The sequence below is a fragment of the Stegodyphus dumicola genome, chromosome 1 (assembly GCF_044657685.1).
Source record: "Stegodyphus dumicola isolate Sdum_Otavi_A_Nest chromosome 1, ASM4465768v1".
Taxonomy (NCBI): Eukaryota; Metazoa; Arthropoda; class Arachnida; order Araneae; family Eresidae; genus Stegodyphus; species Stegodyphus dumicola.
Genome location: NC_140768.1, coordinates 295,563,391 through 295,575,407, shown reverse-complemented (window position 1 = coordinate 295,575,407; position 12,017 = coordinate 295,563,391). Strand labels below are relative to the sequence as shown.

General features: G+C 35.0%; 1 protein-coding gene across 1 annotated transcript in view; it reads right to left on the bottom strand.

The window, feature by feature from the left end:
• Positions 1-12,017, bottom strand: part of pont (RuvB-like helicase pontin) — a 223,399-nt gene that overhangs the window by 121,397 nt on the left and 89,985 nt on the right. Inside the window, exon 3 of the mRNA XM_035358769.2 lies at positions 6,798-6,931. The gene's annotated coding sequence lies outside the window, so the exon portion shown is untranslated. The remainder of the gene's footprint in view (positions 1-6,797; positions 6,932-12,017) is intronic.

The window sequence follows — 12,017 nt, the reverse complement described above, 5'->3', positions numbered from 1 at the left end:
TCATTTTTTTAAAAAACAACTATTCCAGTTATATGCATAAAACTTTCAGAGTATGTAGATCCATTGTTTATAATAAAATAAAAAAAATAATTAATGAAGGAAATTTAATATTTAGATACTTAAAAATTATCTTAAATAAAATTATGTTTTCATTTTTCGAAAATTCAACTTTTCACTGCGCGCCAGATATTTAATTTTATATTTATTTTTTAGTAAGAAATTTAATGCTAAATTAAAGAAAAGATTTAGTTTCTAATTTTGTTCTATTATATATTAATTATTTTAAAATTTTTATTCTTAAATATTACAATATATATATAAAAATTAATTTTGCATAATTTTTGCTTTTAAGATGGTCATAAAAGTGTTAATTTACAATGTATATCAATGTCAGTAGAACACAAGGGTAATAATAATTGTTGTTAAGTGTTTACAAATTTGCAAAAGAGTTACTTAAATAGTTTTGGAAATATCCTGCGCGCAAGTTGTAAAAACAGCGTTTTGAGATAAATGCAATTAAAGTATAAATTTATGAATAAAGTAATCTATTTTGAACTTTCATAAAAAAATACATTTTATACATGTAACTATGACTATTTGCCAGTGTATTAATAAATTTTGGAATGAAACATCAAAAAATGACAAAAATATGACTTCTTATGTATACTTACGTGGCACAAATATCTTCGAAAAAAAGCTAAATTCTTTAAAAAAATACAAAATTTGCAAATTCACTTAAATAAAAGAAGAAAATTTAAGTGATAGTTAAAAGTTGATCATAGTCTATATAATAGAGATCTATATAACACAAGTATTATAGAATATTTTAATTTATTAAAGAAAATATAAAGCAGCTTTAAAATTTTCCAGCTTCATATAGAATGCCCTCTATTTCTTTCTGAGTTTCAAATTTTACAGAGTTTGCCATGCGTTTTGCTCTGCGACTTTCTAAACTCATAGCTGAACTACTAATTTCTGCATCAAAAATTCGACTTTTATCAGCTTTTTTTGCTGATTCAATTGCATACTGTCCTACACGAAAGCCCATTCTTTTTATACATTCAAGTCGACCTATTCTCCCATCATTGAATGATATAATTGCTTCATATGCAGCAAGCTGTGCGATAAGTTTACTCGATCCGCTTGTTTTGGGGCATAGTTTCCACACAAGGGAATTAAATGATTCATTGGAGTTTTGTGTTTTTGCCCCAAGGCAACGTTTCAAAAGTTTGGGATCTGAAATATCTTTAAATATAGGTTTTATACAGTCCATCACTGCAGCTGGCATGCTGTTCTTGTGTTGGAATCCTTTCTCAGAACCAGCAGCTTTTGCTCTTTGGAACGCACACCATGAATTCTCACTTTGTGGACAAAATTCGTGAAGAGGTTCATCATCAGTAGAACGTTTATGATAGAATATAGCCCACACAGCTTTACGCATATCCATGCATGATCCCTTGTTGCTCCTAATAGCATTACCATAGTACGTTGTGATTTGATCTATAACTTTATCTGTTAATCGACCTTTTCCACTTAGTGGCTTATGATCAGCCAATTGTTTTCCTCTCATATTGATTTTTAATTGTCGCAACCTATTACCCATTCGTTTCTGTACATGACCAACACATTCGATTTTTTTCAACACAATATCACTTCCATAGTTATGATTTTTCTGCAATTCAGAAAATGTTTTCGTATCACCATCCCCAATATAGCTGACATATTGGACACTGTGCTTTTCTATGGAACGATTGAATATTTTGCATATTCCATCTTACCTGCAGATCCTTCGTGATTTTTTATACATTTTTGTTCATGATTTGCTTTCCATAAAAGATATTGTGCTCCATACTTTGGCCCTTTCCAAGATTCACAACCTTTACAGTATGATGAAAGTACATCAATGTCTAAAATTTTACCAGTTTCTGCACCAATTACACTCACAAATCCCACGCGTGATGAATGGCCGCGCGTTTTCCATGATCCATCCCCACTAACTGTGAGGTCTGAGCAGCCAGTTGCTTCAATTTCTTGTTTCGCAGCATACGACATAGACATTTCAGCAATTTTTGAAGTTGTCGACAGCATTTTTCTTAATTTTCTACAATATGCAGATTTTTGGATAGGTGGTGGTAAGTCCATTACACCACAAAATGTGCGCATACCTGCAAGACCTTGACTAATACATCTCATTCCATACATAAATCTTTCATTAATTTCTGGAATGTTTTTCTTGTCACCCATCATAGACGAAGAATAAAAAGAAGTCAGTTCACCACAACTATCGCAAAGCAGAAAAAATTTTGAAGATAATCCATTAGTGTTGTTTTCGCACACTTGTACATCTGATCCACATTGTTTACAACACAGATACTTGGAAATATTACTGACTAAAATTTCTATATCCAAAATTCTATATCCTTTAAATTTAGAATCAACAATTACGTTTTTAAAACAACTAGAATTAAGTTTTCTTGCTGAAGCACTCACAAAAATGCTTTGCTTGTCTGGTGTTGTGAAACGATTACCATGAAACTTTCGCTTCTTCTGACGCTTGCCAGAAGAACGTTTAGGAGTTTCACAATCCATATTCATAACTAAATTAATAAAGTACTTGTAAAGAGTATTTAAAGCGTACTATTTAGTTAATATAATCAGTAAATACACACAATAAACCACGGTAAAATCTTATAAACAAGGCAACAAACTTCAAACGAAATCACAGTTCTTAAACTTAGCTCTCATTTTCTACTACAACGTGATAAGCAAGCGATAACGTATCAAAACAAAATTAAAGTAGAAGTAACGTTTCATCTCGTCTTCTTCCTCTGGCATATTTTTATTTAAAAATAGCAATGGCTGGCTTTCAGCACACGAAATCCAAACTGAGGCCCTTTAAAACTATAAACAAACACTACAGCAGCTGCCACGATCTTTGCGGGTGTAAGAAAAACAGCTGCTTGGATATTTACATTATTTTCAATATCTCGCAAACTAATGAACGTATGAAAAAAACAATTGCGTCAAATTACTCAGAAATGATTGGGCTATAAAAATATCAGAAAATTAAAAAATCGAATTTTTGAAAATTTTAAAGGTGTACTGTCCCCTTAATAGACAGTAATTGAATTCTACATAGTTACAAGTCTACATCGTCTAAACTATGATTAGCAGTGCTCTTATTGGACATGTCTGGAGGAAAACTTCTGGTCCAAGAAATACGTTACTTCTAACTGCCGATTTTCCTGAAATTGATGGCGGAAATACGCTAGGTAAAAAATGTTGACAAAATTACTACCTGTGGTAAGACCCGCCTAACGCTAGAGGGCGCTGAGAGCGTCATTGTGTTCTGAGACTCGGGAACTCAAGCGAACTCGGGAACTAAAACTGCTGGGGCTTATAATCGATGAAAAGCTCTCCTGGATGCCTCACCTCAGAGCAGTCCGCGCGAGGACACACGCAATTGCAAATACCATAAGGGGCCTTCAAGGCTCAGACTGGGGCCTTAAACCACATATCCTAAAAATCCTCTATCAGTCCGTCGTAGGAAAAATGGCCCTGTATGGAGCGGCAATCTGGGCAACTCCAATGAACGAAAGGAAAAAGAAATTGCTCAGTAGTATACAACGCCCTTTTGCTCTGGCTGTTACAAGAGGATACCGTACAACAGCGACAGCGGCAGCCACAATACTGGCGGGACTTTTGCCATTACATATTCGAGCCGCACAAGAAGCAGCAGTAACGACTGTCCTCCAATTACATCTCTGCACTACTTTTGGACCGCTATGCTATGATCCAAAGGAGTATGAAACAAAACGTCTCATAAATGCAACCCATCCTTCACACCATGGAAAAGGGATTATAGCACACACCACCTCTCAGCACAACCCCCATGAAGAAATAAGGCCAGTAAATGTCATCCATTCGTCTAACTACGGAAAAGGAGTCTCGGTCCACACATCATGGAAAAATGACTCTGACACAAAGGATCAATACTATGTTTATACGGATGGTTCAAAAGTTGACGGACCAGTAGGCTGTCGCCTTATAGTAACTAAGAACAAGGAAACGCTGATAACATGGAAAGGTCATATGGGACAGAATAATTCAGTTTTCCAGGCTGAAGCAATTGCGATTCGCAAAGCTATCGTGTTAACAAGCCCCCCAGTAGGATCCACTATTAATATTCTTACAGACAGCCTCTTGGTCATATATGCCTTACGAAATCCCAGACATCCTTCTCCTATCATAGCGGAGATTCAGGACATGCTGAAGGAGCGTTCACCGACAATGAATATCCTCATATCTTGGATAAAGGCGCATGCCGGCATTCAAGGTAATGAGGAAGCGACAGGCTAGCAAAAGAAGTAGCTCACAATATCGATGCACAAAGCGTTATTACCAAACTCTCGTGGTCTCACCTTAAAAAAGAGACAAGGACAGCAGCTCAACACCAATGGCAATGGGAATGAGACACTACCGAACAAAGCAGGAAGACCTATGAATATTACCATAAAGTTTCGCTCGATCGTCTTGAGTCATCCCCACAAATAACAAGATTTGTGACGGGGCACGGCCATTTCCCTCTCATTATTATGAGCGAGGAATTGCAAATACTGAAAGTTGTGTCTGTGGAGGCATTGGCAAACCAGACCATTACTTTGTAGAGTCATTAGGTTAATTAGAAGCAGAAAAGATGAAAAATTTGCAACCGCCTTCGCCGGGAATCGAGCCATGGACCTCTGGAATACCGGCCCAGCGTGCTACCGTCACACCACGAAGGCACGCTAGGGAAGTGGGAGAAATACCTTATAACTTGACCCAATGGCCTCTAACCGCACAGTGGCATGTGCAGCTTCCGGAACAGGCAATTTCTCACAAGCGTTATCTGATCAAACAGCGAGCATTTCGCATCAAAATATGCAAGATAATTCAGAAACTGGAGGAATTGGGAACAGTTTTGTGCAGTGTGAAATAGTTCCCTGTCAATCTTTTTTTTTTTTTTTTTACTGTATATATTATGAAACACGTATGTATTATCGCCAATGAAAATTATTATGAACTATATATGTATTATGTAACTGGTTCAATATATTATGAACAATGTAAGCAAGTATGAACTATGTAAGCATGTATATGTATGAACTATGTAAGCACGTATTATGAAAGATTTATATATTATGAACTATTTGTATATAAGCATGTACTATGAACTATGTAACTATGTAAGCATATATTATGAACTATGTAACTATAAGCATATATTATGAACTATGTAAGCATGTATACAGGATCAATGTATGCCCTTATAGGGCCCATGAGGTGTTTCCCCGGATAGTTGCGGAACCTGGACTAAACCCGAACAGTCTAAGTAAGCCGCACGGGTGTCCAGATTCTGTTCTCAACTGTCAACTGTCAACTGTTCTGAGACTCGATGGAAGTTACTCGATGGATGATGTGCGATTTCTGAGATTGAGATATTATTACATTTAATTAAATCAATTTATATTTTATTTATTGGTGATTATTGATTTTGATTTATTCATATTTGATGTGATATTATGTTTTGCTGAACCACCACAATTTCGACAAACTTGGATTACCACTGAATCTTAAAACCACCGATGCGCATTTGATTCTCCCCGCTTAAACTCCCATGGAGTTTACATATCAATTTCCAGATATTCAAATAAATTTAAAGTCACTAAAATTACACTGAACTAAATATTAAATTGGTAAACTATTAAATATAAAATAAACGTTTTTCAAGTTCATTCAGTCTTTAAATGGTAGAGGAATAATTTTGTTGATGGCTCTCCGAAGAACACCTGTAGAGGTCTTAACTTCAACTACTCTGACCAGACCATCAGCACCAGGATACACTTGTTGGATGCGACCCAATGGCTAATGCAAAGGATTGGGGTTGGAGTCCTTCAGCAGTACTATAGTTGACCAACCTGTTAATACGAAACAAGATAAGAGAGGATTTGAAAGGGAAAAATATGACTTTGCGAATTTTGACCCTCTGGCTGGCATGAAGGATAGGCGACATACAGGCATCCGCTTATGATACCGATTTTCGGAAGGTGCGATTTAAATTATTTTCACAGCTGACGCTTACATTTGGCCATCTTAAACGTAGCTCTTCACCAGATTTAACGTAAACGTCTTTAGACATGGAAATACTTATGGCTTTGACCTTATCTACAATGACCAGCCATCCTGTGTCGCATATTAGTGTAGTATAAGGTATTTTCTCTTTCCTTTCTGCATGCCTTCGTGGTGTAACGGTAGCACACTCGACGCGTATTCGAGAGGTCCATGTTCGCGTCTCGGCGAGGGCACTGCTTATTTTTCATACTTCCTGCTTCAAAAATCCTAATGACTCTACAGTGGCGCCCGAACTAAAAGGTGGTGGATGATGATTCTTCACCACCAGGATTTGGGGATTGGGTCCCATAACCCACAGTCGTCCTTTTAAGGGGAAGTATATAAAGTATGTTCTGCATGCTTTCGTGGTGTAACGGTTAGCACACTCAAAGGACACACCTGGACCTCTCGAATACTCGACACGAAGTCCAGGTTCGATTCCTGGTGAGAGCATTGCTCATTTATCACGTCTCCAGCATCAAAATAACCTAATGCTTCAGGATACGTCCTGGAAAATGTCTAGCAATCTCTAAATTTTTCAGGCTTTTTTTAACACAAATGACATGGATTTTCGTGCAGCTTCATATGGTCAATAAGAGGATCAGAAATATGTTCGATACTCAAATAATCGAGATTTCTAGACATACCTTTTCAGTTTCTAAAGATGTTCCTGGATTTTTCATTCCTGCTGTCTTTCGTATTTGGAAAGTGCACGGTGAAATTAAATCATCTGAATGATTTTAAAAATGGGTCCCTTTTGTAAATACTGTAGCATGCAAACCTGCAAAGGAAAGAAAATATTTTTACGAAGGATAACAATCTAATAACAAATTATTCAATGAAATATTGTATTCAGAAATATATGAAACACTCGAAAAATTAAACAGTCAGACGAAATTTTACCCACTATCAGAACGACCGCATTTCTTTCGAACATATGAGATAATCATCGAGCTCTGCTTGAACAGGCGATTATTTTTCCGATGCCAGAAAATTTGAAAAATCAGCTACACCCGTTTTGGAATTCGAATCACGGACACGACAGCATACGCGGGGGGATACAACTTCCCCCACTTAAATGGTGACTGGGAAGAAAATAAACATTGGCATTAAGCGTCACTGAAAGTCATATTCTCTAACACGACCACCTTCACAGAAAACCGAAATCGTTTGAAACTATGAAGAATCTTTCTGTAGTTTCATTGTAACATATGAGCAATAGGAGGGGGGGGGGGAATCTAAACCTGATTTTTTGTTTGAAACAAGATCATACTTCAAACAAAATGTGACGTTCTTTTACATGTTCCTAATAAATAAAGCAATTGAAATTAATTTTTGCATCTGAAAGAAAAATTCTTTCGAATACTATGTGTTGACCGGAAATAACATTAGCTAAAGAAGAAACTAGAAGATGTTGTGTATAATTCCACAGAGTATGAGGAGTAACAAAATCGCCAATTAAACTCCTGATTTATTTTTTCTCCCCCTCCCCAGTCATTGTCGTATCCCGCACTGGCTTCGAGAATACTTCTGGTCACTTTGCCGGTACTTTTCTATTCTTTCACAGCTATGTTTAACATTCTTTTTCGAAAATTCTCTCAGATCCTGTCGTTTATTCTTGGATAACAAGATGTTAGTTCACGCTCTAGTAACACCCAGACCTTTAAACAACTGTCTTTAAATCACACTTTCCACTTATAAGTCTAATTTAAAAGAACTAAACATAGAAAAAAACTGGAAATATTTCCAGAACGTTTCTCAAAAAAAGGAATCACGAAATAAATGATTGATCAGGTTAAAACAACGTTTTCTGCAGTAAACTAAATTTAGAACACTGACGTAAGGAAAAGATTCCGAGACATAAACGACCCTCAGCCGAAGCCGATAAGGTCCGCATCTTCTGCCTGCGTCACCACGCGCGCCGTGACGAAAGGGGTCGCCCCTAGTTACGTAGCATTTGTTGTTGTCTGGCAACACCTGTGGATCTCTGATGCTTTATCTTCGCAAGTTGTAACAGTTCACACGGCGGGTGAATGGACCGAAATCTTGTTGCTATATGCTTGAGTTATCGTTTTCCATTCGCTGACAAAATTTTATGATTTGTAAGGCAGAAAAGACACAGTACAGACACAGTTGCTGGGTGCTGCTCCGCTATGAAGCGCCTTCGCTTTTAAGAATTCATTGCACTTATTTTATTGTCGACTTCAACTAGAAGTTTAAAAAGAGCGTCCTGGTCAAGAATGAGATAAATTGAGATTTTTTTTTTTTTTTTTTTTTTTTTTTTTTAAGTTACATCTCTAATTCATGTAAAATTAAAACTTGCATCAGAATATTATTCAAGTAATTCTTTTTTGATGTGCATACTAAAAAAACTCCTGCACAAATTTCCTTTATGACCACTGTTAAGAAGCCTAGCCTCATGCATGTTTCAACTGTTTCTTTAAAAATTGACATTGCTAAAGGTAAATTCTTTTACACTGAGTCCAATTTTTTAGACCTTTCTTTTATATGGAGTATTTCCTTTTAATAATGCCCCAAAATATTTCGATACTTCTAACCTGGGATATAGCATTCACCCTTTTTAGACACAAAATCAGTTTCTGATTGTTCAAACGTTGATAGCATCTTTCGCCTTAACATCTAATACCTAAATCCGGCCAGAACAAAGTATATCTTCGTTTTACTGATGCTTTTTAATGAAAGGAATCAAATTTTTTTAATCCACTGATCTAAATAAATGGACTCATTATAGTTCCCTGAAAAAACAGTTGTTTAGAAATATCGCTTTTTTGTTTACGGCTTTATATCTCTTGCGAATTTTCTTTACGCTACATGTTGAAAGGGGCAGAATTAGAGAATATTGGATGATAATACCATGAGACCACAGAGATAAAGATCAAACCTAAAGTACGATTCATCACATATGACAGCTTCTGTCCATTTCTGGCTCGAATCGATTGCTTATAAATTTTGAACTAATTTTTTTTTCCTCAATTTTCTCGACCTTTTATACTTTAGAGCCGCCTTTTTAGAGTAAATTTTTAAGCAAGATCTTCCACAATTCGATGAACGCCTCCGTCAGTTTTCGAGCAACATAAAGGATATAAATGTGTATGAATTTTCAGCGACTTTCCGTTGCTGAACCTGTTTACTTATTCGGATCTTTTCCTAATTTTATTTCATATCAACATGTCCGTGCTCTTCATATTGTTTTCGAATTTGATAAATCACTGCTTTTGATATGTTACTATATTTTTTGACGTTTAAAAACAGCGGTGTGCTTTTTTAGCCCAAAAGAGCGTTAGTCCGAATGGGTTATTAGTCTCGAAATGGGATTTTGAGTCATCCATTATAAACGGCGAATCACTTTTCAAACTGTTGCCTCCAAATATTATCTCCCTTTACTATTTTTGAAGAAATTATATAATGAAGAATCTGCATATATGTATGTATCTTTCGCACATCTTGAGAAAAAGACGGTTCCTAGAGCCATCCAATTTTGAATAACGTAGTCCTCCCCCCGAACATGTGTACCTGGAAACCCAAATTTTGAATTCAAAATTTTTATTTCTATTTTGTAAAACTTTAATGAATTTTTAATTGAACAAACTCGACGATTCGAAAGTGAGCAGTGGCAACATTGTACGAAATACATTTTTATCTTCAGCGCGCAAGAGTGTCTATCCAAAATTCTAAAGATATGCTATTTTAAAAATATTTTACAATTTTGCTGTTGAACTGAATTTTATTAAATAAATAAAGTTAACACACAAAACTTTAATAAATGACAAGTAAAAATTTGTGTTAGCCATCTTACTAGAAACTGTGAACTGTGAATATTGTGAACTGAGACTGTTCAAATCTGAAACCCTTTACACTTTTTCCCCTTTCTTTTTTAATTCTTTTTTGAAATCTCTCCCTCACTACTTTATTATAAAACATATATCTACTTTGAATACTCGCTTATATTGTTGTATTTTATTACATTATTTCCGTATGATGAGGAGGAGTAAAATGGTCAATACTAAGCAAAACTAACCTGAAATGAAATCATTGTTTACGTGCTATTGCCGTCCGGATCACTCAGCCAGCAAAAAAAAAAAAAAAAAAAAAAAAAAAAAAAAAAGAAATGCCGTATGAAAGATTAATCAGAGGGAATGAATATATTTAACAGAACGATAATGCGGTGTGAACGAGAGACAATAGAGAATCACAAACAATAAGCCATGAAGAAATCAAAACCTTTTCTTAGGATTTTCGATTTCAAAATTACTAGCGAAAAAAATGTTTTAATAATTGCAATACAGTTTCACCCTGACATTTAAAAATGAGATTTTATGACCTAGAATTTAAACAAGGAAGTGAAATAATAACACGAAATAAAAAAAAAAAAAAAAAAAAAAAAAAAAAAATTATAAAATTGGTTGGAGGGGAGATAGAAAATATATGAGTGTAGGAAAGGTTTTTTTTTTTTTTTTTTTGTTTTGTTTTGTTGTTGTTGTGTGTGTGTGTGTGTATGTGTAAATAAGACAGAGGATATAAGGCTGTGGAAGAAAAAAATAACAAAAAAGAAATTTCATGGTACAGAGAGAGTGTAGTTTTGATCCCATTGTTCGTATTTTCTATTCCAAAAATACGGAAGTGAATGCTTCACTGGTAGAAAAAAAACAATGGTCATTGTCGATGTTCTCTTACACGTTCCTAATAAATAAAGCAATTGAAATAAATTTTTGCATCTGAAAGAAATGTGTTGACCGGAAATAATATTAGCTAAAGAATAAACTAGAAGATGTTGTGTATAATTCCATACATTATGAGAAGTAACAAAATCACCAATTAAACTCCTGATTAATTGGGGTAATATACGGGACAATATTGCAATATCTTTTTGAATTAAGCAATTATTAATTCAAAATCACAGTTAAATAGGGGAAGAGGGAAAATGTTATAGTTAATAAAAAATTCTATTGCCAATCTATACTGTTACCGGTTTTGTATTTATTTAGCTATTTTTGGTAGAATAATTTGTAATTAAATCTGTTTTATATTCCCATGCAATGCAGCACGAGACTTATGTGAAGAGAAAGCTTAGCCGGAAATATTAAAATACACGAACACGCGCGTTTAACATTTTAATAAATAGATATCTCGTAATTGTACTCTTTTGCTATCCAGAAAATACGAGAAGCTTCTCGTGCTGATTAAAAAGCTTATAAAAGCGGGAGGAAAACATCTCAATTCAGTTGTTTACTTACTGCTGTTATTGATTGTAGCGAATTCGCGGTGAAATCGGATTAGCTTTCTCTACTTTGAATTGTGTTCTAGAAAACGTTTCAGTAGTTTAAAATGTAACTATAAACTAACTATATGTAAGATATTGCGATGTTGTACAAATATCTCTGAAGAAATCTCAGCATTTTGTTTTACTTGCTGTGATAAGAATAAATTTTATTCACTTTTCATCGGACTTATGCATTCAATTCATTACGAAGCCGTACACACGCAACAATATTATTAAAATCTGTGCGCGTCTGTCTATTTGTTTGTTTGTTTTTGGCATCATCTGCTCCGGAACGGCAGGGAGTTGAGTATCAAGAAAAGTACTCCCGGATTCCAAAAATTCGTGGGAAGCTATTTCGACCATTTTCATCTTCATACGACTTTAATCAGCCGAGATATTAATTAAAAACTCTGAAAACGCTAATTTTCGCCTTGATTTTTGCGAGTGGCAACAGTCTCGCACGCTCGAGAGAAAAATCTGCTTTATTTCGAAAAGTGTTGCCATTGCTCGCTTTCAAATTGTAGAGTTTAACAAAAATTTGTAAGTTTTACAAAATATGAAATAAAAATAGCATTGCCAAACATTA